Source organism: Oryctolagus cuniculus, chromosome 2 (assembly GCF_964237555.1).
Source record: "Oryctolagus cuniculus chromosome 2, mOryCun1.1, whole genome shotgun sequence".
Lineage (NCBI taxonomy): Eukaryota > Metazoa > Chordata > Mammalia > Lagomorpha > Leporidae > Oryctolagus > Oryctolagus cuniculus.
In genome coordinates this window covers 58,285,496-58,297,535 of record NC_091433.1, presented here as the reverse complement: position 1 = coordinate 58,297,535, position 12,040 = coordinate 58,285,496, and the positions used below count along the sequence as shown (strand labels likewise).

General features: G+C 39.9%; 1 protein-coding gene across 1 annotated transcript in view; it reads left to right on the top strand.

The window, feature by feature from the left end:
* The first annotated feature begins 1,558 nt into the window (after positions 1-1,558).
* ASB5 (ankyrin repeat and SOCS box containing 5) overlaps positions 1,559-12,040 on the top strand; it is a 74,195-nt gene continuing 63,713 nt past the window's right edge. Inside the window, exon 1 of the mRNA XM_070067913.1 lies at positions 1,559-1,647. The gene's annotated coding sequence lies outside the window, so the exon portion shown is untranslated. The remainder of the gene's footprint in view (positions 1,648-12,040) is intronic.

Genomic DNA, 12,040 nt, shown 5'->3' with positions numbered 1-12,040 from the left:
ACACAAATAATTAATACTCTTCTATTGTCATATGCATTGAAAAAACTGCTTTAAAATTTTTAATTCTCTTTCTTTCAAATGATTTAGGCATAACCTTTTAAATAAGTATTATTGTTTTGGGGTGTGTATGTGTGTGTGTGTGTTATAAAAAACTTTAGCTTCATTCATTCTGATCCTTCAGAATATACTGAAAAGGTAAAAATAATAATATTGATTTTAATTTTTTGCCTGTTCTTCCAATTCTGTGTGAGTTCTCAAATATTCTTGACATCTGACATGGACTCTTTTGAGGGGAGTGCATCTTCTCAGCTGATGCTTTTTCCTAAGTGTAGCGATTCACTGGTTTCCTTCCCTAGCTCTTTTTTTTTAAGATTTTATTTATTATTTATTTGAGAGGTAGAGTTACAGACATTGAGAGGGAATTACAGAGAATAGTTGCCCATCTGTTGGCTCACTCCCCAGATGGCCACAATGGCTGGAGCTGGGCCAATCTGAACCCAGGAGCTAGGAGCTTTTTCAGGGTCTCCCACACAGGAGCCAAAGTGCCCAGGCCATCCTCCTGTGCTTTCCCAGTCCAAAGCAGAGAGCTGGATTGGAAGTGGAGCAGCTGGAACTGGAACCAAAAAACATGGTATGTGGGCACTGCAGGCTGAGGATTAACCCACTGAGCCACAGCGCCAGCCCCTCCCTCCCTAGCTCTTTACTTCACCTCTTTCCTGTCCCCAGAATCAATGGTTAATTCTGTGTCATATGGGGACTGAAATGAGGATATGTTCACCTCTGTTCTCCATTCTGAGTGCTACACAGTAGGAGCCACTCTCTTCTGCTTCTGTAGGAAAGTTCTTTCCTGACTCATTGCTCTGTTTCCATTCAGTATTTCCTGAAATTGCAGGGATACAGTTGCCTAATTCTTATAGTCAATGTAAGAGTCAAATGGATGTCATCCTTTTAACCTACCTATTGGCAATAATGGTGATATTTGGACCCTCATCTTGCTTTGTGTTTCATTAAAGGATAAAAGTGCTATTTTTTGGACTTCTTCAAAGCTTCACCATTTGTTACACTGGCCAACATCACTGAAAAATAAGATACAAGGAACAGAACCCAGCATGAATTGATCAAAACCTGGGCTTGGGACTTCACACTTTCATGTGTGGGCAGGGCAAGTTGACTTGGTGTCAAGGCTGACTTAATCTTGTAGTCACAGCAGGCATAGAGCCCAAGGCTAATGACTCTTTTTGGAGTCCACAAAATGTTTTCATTTCTTTCGACTCTGAAGAAGTACATAAAATGTAGCTTCAAGTTGTCTTTATAACAATGCAATAGTAAAATGCAGCTTTAATATTAAAAAAATTATTTGTTGAAAGTGGTCCCTAAGGGTAAATGTGCTCAGAGCCTACAAAATGCCTAATGCAGCCCTACGTGATGGCCTGTAAAGGATTCTCCATTAGGCTGGCAGTCATTTACACTGCTACAGTCAGATTTTAATTACTTTGATCAAGGTTAAGTTGTTTCTGTGATATTGACCCTGTTGATCATTCTATTCTGTCTAGAGTGACTACTCCTAGAATTCCAAGTCTGAGAGGTCAAAGCAAAGAGCACTTGAGCTGCATCTTTCCAAAGCAGAAGTACAAGTTAGAAGCAAAGGTACAGTCTTGGTTTATAGGTTGCTACAGTTTGTCCTTGAAGTATACTTTGCATACATTTTCAGAGCAAGGGGACTCAACAGTCGCTAGTGTGACAAGAGCTAAGTGTTGCAAGTGTGACAAGACAAAAGGGGATTCATTAGAGGGAAAGGTCTTTATAGAGAAAGATATTTAGATATCTTTCTAGATACTAGGAAGAACCCATTTTTTGTTTTCATAATGCATGACACCTGATTGCCTTGCTCCTTTCAATCATGAGTAAGGTTCTAACTTAAAATTGATGTGTCTCATATTCTACATTTAGTTTCAAGCTGCACTATAGAGCAATAATATTGACTCTATGGTGCTATCCATGGGATCAAATATACAAGTACACAAAGAATCAATAAATAAACCTCAAAGTGACAGTGCACATGAAGGTCAGAATCAAGTTGCTGGATGGATTTACACCACCTAGATTAAGGGAAAAGATAACATCTGGAGGGGTGGGCAACATGGCACAGTGGTTTAAACCACTGCTTTGGAGGCCCACATCCTATTGGAGTTCCTGTTCAAGTCCCAGCAACTCCACTTGATATCCAGCTTCCTGCTAATATGCCTAGGGAGGCAGAGCATGATGACTCAATTGTGGCAGAAATGGTAGTGGCAGGAAGTCTGTGGCTCCAGTCTCTCAGGTCTGTATCTCGTCCCCAAGAAATGTGGCAGATTCTTCTTTTCACTGGATTCTTTAGAAATGCCAGGACTCTGATTTATATTACAGTTCTATCTGTTTCAGCTCTGTCTGTTATAGCCTCTCCTCTCCCATTGGGTAAAGCTTCTCTTTGCCAGATTTGCAAGGGATATTGTGGTCTTCTCTGCTACAACTTCTGTTCTCTGCCAGGTTCTTTGTCCCATGGCATGAAGAATGTGGCACACAGACAAGGAAGAGTGAGCAGAGCAAAGGAAGTTTGTTGAAAGAAGCAGAGAAAGCGCCCAGCAGCTATGAGGAGCTTCCCCAAAAGGGACCGCCAATGAAGAGCTGTGTATAGTTTTTATGTGTTTCTGAAAGAGGAAGTTCATCTGAGTGGTTGAGCTATATGCTAATGAAGCATTCAACATGGGCCAATCAGGGGACTGACATCAAAGTAGCCTGTTTTGCAAAGAAATTCCCAGAGTACTCAGGGATGTCCGATATGGGCAAGATATTTGCAGATGCAACAACATATGAATGCTACATTGTAAATGTTTCTCCCATCTTTCAGAGTTCCTGGAAGGTTATACCATGTATGTTTCCTCCTTTTATTTGAGAGACCTGGATATACTAATAAGCTCTTGGCTTCAGCATGGCCTAGCCCAGGCTGTTTCAGGTATTTGGGGAAGGAACCAATGAATACAAGATTTCTTTCTTTGTCTCTGTCTCTGTCTCTCCCTTTCTGTCACTCTTTCAAATAAATAAATAAACAAATACATCTTTTAAAAAAGTATCTGGACAAATACACATGAATCTTCCTAAATCTTTCATGGGATGTGGAATAAAAATTGCCAATGAGAAATAGTTTAGGAGTTTATTGAAGGTGATTTTCCATTTAAGAAAAATGTGGGGAGTTTGGTGAATGCTTTCTTTAAGATACAAGTTTCTTTTGCTAAATTTGGATTTTTTTAAGTTTAGTACTTCTTTATTTATTTAAAAGGGAAAGAGAGGGAGACTGACTTTTCAGCCACAGTTTACTCCTAAATGCCTGAAATAGCTTGGGCTAGGACAGGCCAAAGCCAGAAGCCAGGAAATCCATCTGGGTCTCCTGTGTGGGTGGCAGGGGTCCAAGCCTGGTCCACCATTCACTGCCTTCCAAGTGTGCATTAGCAGAAAGCTGGATCAGAAGCATGGAATAGCCACTTGAAGCAGATGATCCAATGTGGGGTATGGGTGTTCCAAGTGGTGTTTTAACCATAACACCCAACCATAACACCCAGCCTACACAAGTTTCTGAAGCCTAAGCATTTCCACAAGAATGACAGTGGCTGCAGCCTCTGGGGCACAAGGCCAAAAATTAATACTTACAAGATACTCTGGGGAGCCAATTACTTTATAGAACTCACACACATAACAGTAATTGTTGGCAATATGAGGCTCAAAGGGGAAATGGAAATTATGATGTTTTTTTGGATGGATCGACAAGTACCTGAAACAAGACCTGGTGATTGGGACTGTTTCCATTGTATTGAATCTTTACAAAAAAATTCACTCACAAATGTCGCTCTCCAAGAAAAGAGATAGTATGGACAGGCTTTCTTTCCAGAAGTAATAAATTTAGAACACCAGAATTGAATAAGCTTTCTGAGAAGCTTCTTCTATTTACATTCACAGTTTTGGATGCTATGCTGTTGGCATAGACAATCTGGTAAAGATAAAATATAGATTTGGGGGGGGGGGATCATTCTCCTACACTTATAATACTATTGAGTTTCCTTGATAGCTTGTGGCAACACTCCTAGATCAGAGCGATGTAATTCTTCCTGGGATAATTGCCAGCAGCAGAGGACTGGCTGTTGTTGGTTGGTTGGTTGGGTATGGGGACAGGTCTGTTGATAATCTTCCATTACCCTCCATCTCTTTAAGCCTTTTGACAAGGGTGGAACACCAGAGACCTGCCATGGTGTTAACATGACTTCTGATGCTCTAAAGGTATTACAGCTCTTCAAATGAGAACCCAAGCTGAGGCTGTTGCTAGAACTTTAAGTCTATCCAGTACCTGAGATTCCCTAACTGAGACTGAGCAGAATAAGAACTTAGGAAAGTCATGTTCAGATCTTAAGTTTTTGTGACTTTGGTAACTCACAAGAGCAAATGAATTTGATTTTGGAGATTAACTTACTTACACATTGACATATTAAGGAATTTACTCCTTTTTATTAGAACATGTAAAATTCAACAACATACTGATAAATAGAATAAAATGTATCTTAAAAATTATTATAACGTAGTAAAAGGGCTCAAGAAATAGGACATGGCCCCTTACTGACATACCTCTTGAACCCTAACGATAACTAATATCCTGGTACACACAATTATGATTTTACAACCTAAGTATAAATCCCTAAACACAATGGTTCACTTTTACCTTTAGACGAGCTTTATATAAACAAAATTAAGCAGTATTTTTGGGGGTATGGGAATCATTTCTTCAGCATGATGTTTGTGAAAGTCGTATGTGTGCAGCTATAATTTTTTTAAAGATTTATTTATTTATTAAAAAATTGAGTTACAGAGACGTAGAGGCAGAGAGAGAAAGAAGGGGGGAGTGGGGGAGGCTTTCCATTTGTTGGTTCACTCCCCAAATGGCTGCATCTGCCAGAGTTGAGCCAATCCAAAGCCAGGAGCCAGGAGCTTCCTCCAGGTCTCCTATGTGGGTGCAGGGGCCCAAGGACTTGGGCCATCTTCCAGTGCTTTCCCAGACCATAGCAGAGAGCTGGATCAGAAGTGGAGGAGCTGGGACTCCAAGTGGTGCTTGTATGGGATGCCAGCACTACAGGCTTTACCTGCTACACCACAGCACCAACCCTGGGTAATTTTTTTCATAACTGACTAAGTGCCTGAGTTTGGTTCAAGGCTGGTGTGGATATGCTGAAACCAGATGGTGTCTGCTGGGCTGCTGCAGCTGTTTAACCTCAGTGCCAATGGGGAAAAGTTGGAAGCATTTCCACTGAGATCTGGAACCAGACAGGGATGCCCACTCTCACCACTGCTATTCAATATAGTTCTGGAGGTTCTAGCCAGAGCTATTAGGCAAGAAAAAGAAATTAAAGGGATACAAATTGGGAAGGAAGAACTCAAACTATCCCTCTTTGCAGATGACATGATTCTGTATTTAGGGGACCCAAAGAACTCTACTAAGAGACTATTGGAACTCATAGAAGAGTTTGGCAAAGTAGCAGGGTATAAAATCAATGCACAAAAATCAACAGCCTTTGTATACACAGACAATGCCATGGCTGAGGAAGAACTTCTAAGATCAATCCCATTCACAATAGCTACAAAAACAATCAAATACCTTGGAATAAACTTAACCAAAGACGTTAAAGATCTCTACGATGAAAATTACAAAACCTTAAAGAAAGAAATAGAAGAGGATACCAAGAAATGGAAAAATCTTCCATGCTCATGGGTTGGAAGAATCAATATCATCAAAATGTCCATTCTCCCAAAAGCAATTTACAGATTCAATGCAATACCAATCAAGATACCGAAGACCTTCTTCTCAGATCTGGAAAAAATGGTGCTGAAATTTATATGGAGGCACAAGAGACCTCGAATAGCTAAAGCAATCTTGTACAACAAAAACAAAACCGGAGGCATCACAATACCAGATTTCAGGACATACTACAGGGCAGTTGTAATTAAAACAGCATGGTACTGATACAGAAACAGATGGATAGACCAATGGAACAGAATTGAAACACCAGAAATCAACCCAAACATCTACAGCCAACTTATATTTGATCAAGGATCTAAAACTAATTCCTGGAGCAAGGACAGTCTATTCAATAAATGGTGCTGGGAAAATTGGATTTCCACGTGCAGAATCATGAAGCAAGACCCCTACCTTACACCTTACACAAAAATCCACTCAACATGGATTAAAGACCTAAATCTACGACCTGACACCATCAAGTTACTAGAGAACATTGGAGAAACCCTTCAAGATATTGGCACAGGCAAAGAATTTCTGGAAAAGACCCGGGAGGCACAGGCAGTCAAAGCCAAAATCAACTATTGGGATTGCATCAAATTGAGAAGTTTCTGTACTGCAAAAGAAACAGTCAAGAGAGTGAAAAGACAACCGACAGAATGGGAAAAAATATTTGCAAACTATGCAACAGATAAAGGGTTAATAACCAGAATCTACAAAGAGATCAAGAAACTCCACAAAAACAAAACCAACAACCCACTTAAGAGATGGGCCAAGGACCTCAATAGACATTTTTCAAAAGAGGAAATCCAAATGGCCAACAGGCACATGAAAAAATGTTCAAGGTCATTAGCAATCAGGGAAATGCAAATCAAAACCACAATGAGGTTTCACCTCACCCCGGTTAGAGTGGCTCACATGCAGAAATCTACCAACAACAGATGCTGGCGAAGATGTGGGGAAAAAGGGACACTAACCCACTGTTGGTGGGAATGCAAACTGGTCAAGCCACTATGGAAGTCAGTCTGGAGATTCCTCAGAAACCTGAAGATAACCCTACCATTCGACCCAGCCATCCCACTCCTTGGAATTTACCCAAAGGAATTTAAATTGGCAAACAAAAAAGAGGTCTGCACCCTAATGTTTATTGCAGCTCAATTCACAATAGCTAAGACCTGGAACCAACCTAAATGCCCATCAACGATAGACTGGATAAAGAAATTATGGGATATGTACTCTTTAGAATACTATACCGCAGTAAGAAACAACGAAATCCAGTCATTTGCAACAAAATGGAGGAATCTGGAACACATCATGCTGAGTGAAATAAGCCAGTCCCAAAGGGACAAATACCATATGTTCTCCCTGATCGGTGACGACTGACTGAACACCAAGAGGGAAACCTGTTGGAGTGAGGTGGACACTATGGGAAACGGTGGCTTGATCAGCATAGCCCTGACTGTTAATGAACAACTTAATACATTATCCCTCTTAGTAGTTTTTTTTATCTGTTCTACTTAATATGACTGGTTTAGATCTGTAATTGATGCACAGTTATTCTTAAGTGTTGAAAATTAACTGAAATGTGATCCCTGTTGAACATGGTGGTGGGAATGGGAGAGGGAAGAGATGTATAATTTGGGACATGCTCAGGCTGACTTGCCCCAAGTGGTGGAGTTGGAAGCATACCAGGGGATTCCAATTCAATCCCATCGAGGTGGCATGTACCAATGCCATCTCACTGTTCCAGGTGATCAGTTTCAGCTCACAGTTGGTCATGGTGGAGGGACTGGGAGTCAAAGGGAGCACATAGACAAGTCTAGTACCTGCTAACGCTAACCGATGGAGTAAATAAAGGGGAGAGTGATCCAACATGGGAAGTGAGATACTCAGCAGACTCATAGAATGGCAGATGTCCTAAATAGCACTCTGGCCTCAGAATCAGCCCTAAAGGCATTCGGAGCTGGCTGAAAAGCTCATGAGAGTATTTCAGGCATGGAAAGCCAAGACACTCTGGCAAAAGATCTCTGCGAGTGAGATCCCAGTGGAAAGAACAGGTCATCAAAGAAGGAGGTACCTTTCTCTGAAGGGAGGAGAGAACCTCCACTTTGACTATGACCTTGTCTAAACAAGATAAGAGTCGGAGAACTCAGAGGGCTTCCATAGCCTTGGAAACTCATGACTGGAGCATAGGGAGATTACTGATGCCATAGACAGGAGTGTCAATTGGTAAAGTCAACAACAGGAGTCACTGTGCACTTACTCCTCATGTAGGATCTCTATCCTTAATGTGCTGTACATTGAGATTTAATGCTATAATGAGTACTCAAACAATATATTTCACTTTGTGTTTCTATGGGGGTGCAAACTGTTGAAATCCTTACTTAATGCATACTAAACTGATCCTCTGTAAAAAAAAAAAAAAAAGAAATTATCAATTCCCAACTTGACTCTCACTGGGATTAAACATGACAATAGGTCTGCTCTGATTTCATCATCATTTAAAAAAAATCATCTATTATTTTTCACTTTATGTTTCTGTGTGGGAGCAAACTGTTGAAATCCATACTTGATGTATACTAAGCTGATCTTCTGTATATTAAGATAATCGAAAATGAATCTTGATGTGAATGGAAGGGGAGAGGGAGTGGGAAAGGGGAGGGTTGTAGGTGGGAGGGACGGTATGGGGGGGAAGCCATTGTAATCCATAAGTCGTACTTTGGAAATTTATATTCATTAAATAAAAGTTTAAAAAAAAAAAAGAAAAGAAAAGAAAAAAAAAAAAAGAAAGTCATTGACCTAAAAAAAAAAAAAAAAAAAGAACTGAAAATGGTTGTGACTGTTACTTGTGAGATTTTACTTCCATTCTCATAGTCCTGGCCAATATTCCACTTGATGAACATTGTTAGGTTTTTTATTGATTCTTGGGCTGTTGCCAGTAGCCTAGCTCTTTGATCTTTCAATTGCAACACTGCAGACTAGCAAATTAGTGACGCTCCTCTTTAAGGCCACACACTTCGGAAGCAAATCCAAACTACCAAAGGAACCATCTAGGTCACTCATGTGAATCTGGGTATGTGATGAGACCAGCAAGATAAGACCAACCAATCTGTTGACAGAGCCTGCATTACTTACTTTGCACACAACATTTGCCACATTTGTTGTCACACTGACTATGGCAGCATATCTATCATCCTAGACTAGGGACAAGCAAAGGATTCTACGCTTTTGTTCTATCAGAAGCTGACTTATTTGTCCCCAGTGAACAAGGCTATCTGTCATGATGCATGCCCCAGCCCAATTTTGGAAGAGTGCCTACATCAGACTGTTGAACCTCTCCTGGGACTCTCTGTGGTACTTCCACTGCTAACATTGTTTCGTGTTGATGATATATTTTTTTTAAAGATGTATTTATTTACTTGAAAAGCAGAGTTACAAAGAGAGAGAGAGAGAGAAGGCGGGGGGGGGGGGGGGGGCAGGGGATCTTCCATCTGCTGGTTTGGCCACAACAGCTGGGGCTGGGTCAGGCCAAAACCAGGAGCCTGGAATTCCATCTGGGTCTCACATTTAAGTGCACAAGGAGTTGGGTCATCTGCTGCTGCTTTCCCAGGCATATTGCAGGGAGCTGGATTGGAAGTAGAGCATCTGGGGCTCCAACTGGCACCTATATGGGACACTGGTATTGGGGACAGCATCTTAATCCACTGTGCCACAACACCACTCCCATCCATTCTTTTACTTTCTGATTTCTTTTAAAAATCTGTAATGTCTTTTTTTTTTTCCTTTTTTTTTTTTTTTTTTTTTTTGACAGGCAGAGTGGACAGTGAGAGAGAGAGACAGAAAGGTCTTCCTTTTGCCGTTGGTTCACCCTCCAATGGTCGCCGCGGCCGGCACGCTGTGGCCGGCACACCGAGCTGATCCTATGGCAGGAGCCAGGTGCTTATCCTGGTCTCCCATGCGGGTTCAGGGCCCAAGCACTTGGGCCATCCTCCACTGCACTCCTGGGCCATAGCAGAGAGCTGGCCTGGAAGGGGGGCAACTGGGACAGAATCCGGCACCCCGACCGGGACTAGAACCAGGTGTGCCAGAGCCACTAGGTGGAGGATTAGCCTAGAGAGCCGCGGTGCCGGCCTGTAATGTCTTTTTTAAATATCAGAGTCTCCTGTTGAGAATTTGGCTTCTTCCCATATATGCTTAGTGTAATACTTCATATATATTCTTTTGTTGGACATTCTGCTATCTGGAAAACCTATGGTTTGTTTCTATTTGTTGTTTGTATTGGCTCTCATTCACATTGATATGTATTTTTGTATTTTTGCTTTTTTTATTTTTGAATAACTGCTTGACATAGCTGAAAAATATGTATAGAAATTATTTAAGGCCTAGAATATTATCTTTGTCCAGAGAGCTTTTTTTTTTTTGTCTTGCTATTAAGTTACTAAAGAACTAGCAATCTTGAATGACTTTAATCCAATTTCAGGAACTAAATTTTCCAGATATGCCAGTTGTGATCATTGAAAGGGGATGATTTATAGCTGTTCATTCTTACTCCTAGATTTCAGCTCTTTTGGATATCAAGTCTAAGTGTGCAGCTTTATGTTGCCATTGTCCCATCTTGGTGGGCCTTCTATTTCAATTTTTATTTCCTTTTTCCCCCAAGACATTTTACTAGATTGCTTAATTTATCTGCAGTATAGGAGTATTCCTGATAGGCAAATGTTCTAAATTCCAAGCTCTTGTTTTCTAAATTCTCCTATTGTCCTAGATTCTTGGTCCAATAATTTCTCACTTTCTTTATATATCATTGATGCTACTGGGAACATGGTTTTAATATTTCATGTAGAAATTGTTATTGTCTCCAGTGGTATAGTTATTCTGAATTAGGTAACTTTCTATTACTGGAAACCAGGATATATTATTTTTCAAGATAGATATATAGTTATTGTAGTAGAATTTACATAAAGTAAAATGAACAGATCATAAATGGACAATTTATGATGTTGTTATTTTTCCCCAAATGTATCCCATGTTACTGTCACTCTTACAAAAATGATGTTGGGGCCGGAGCTGTGGTATAGCAGGTAAAGCCACCGCCTGCAATGCTGGCATTCAATATGGGCTCTGCTTCAAGTCCTGGCTGCTTTACTTCTGATCCAGCTCTCTTGGGAAAGCAGTGGAAGATGGCCCAAGTCCTTGGGCCCCTTCACCCACATGGGAGACCTGGAAGAAGCTCCTGGCTCCTGGCTTCAGATCGGCTCAGCTCCAGCCATTACGGCCATCTAAGGAGAGAACCAGTGGATGAAGGCCTCTCTCTCTCTCTCTCTTCCTCCACCTCTTCTTCCTCCTCCTCTGCCTCTCTGTAAGTCTGCCTTTCAAATAAAATAATTAAATCTTTTTTTTAAACAAGATAAATGTTGTTTCTATCTTGCTGGAAATTTACCTCATTCTCCTTTCCAGTCAATTCTCCTACTTCCTTCTATTCTAAGCAGTCTTTATTTCTCTCACATATTATATTGTTGACCTTAAACTTAATACAGAAACAGTAATATAACAAGTCCTATTTTGTTCAACATATTTTTCGATATAGCCATGTTCTGAACATATCAGTAGATTTTTTTATTGTTCAATTTTACTACATTACATGAGTATTCCATCATTTGTTTATCTATTTCCTGTTGATGGATATGTTTCCAGTTCTAGTTAATGTAAATATAAAGGTAATTTAAAAATGTCATAAAAACGAAATTAAAGGTTAGGTTTATTTGTTTCAAAATGTTTTGACTAGTATAGGATGGCTCTTCAATAATTATGAAAATGTGTATTATAAAATAAATCTATGCATAAATTTCAAAAATTTTTATGACTAAATAAATGTATATTTTAGTTCCATTTTTCCATGAACTTCTTTTAGTATCCTCAAATGTCTTTTGTGAACATTCTCAGGACATATCTTTTGTAATTTAGTTTTCCATGGTAAATGAGAGGATATTCATATTCAAATTTAAGGCTTATCCATGTTTTTGAAGTTTATTACATCAAACTACACTATGTTCCATCCTCCAACTTACTGTTTATCAGTGCTTTTAGTTGTCATATTTTTATTTTAATATTTGTTTAATACATTCTTAAAAGGCACTTAATGTGTGCTAGACACTGTTCCAAACATTCTAAAATATTAACTTATTTCATAAGCCTAGCAACTTCTTAGGATATGCATTATTAGTTTTC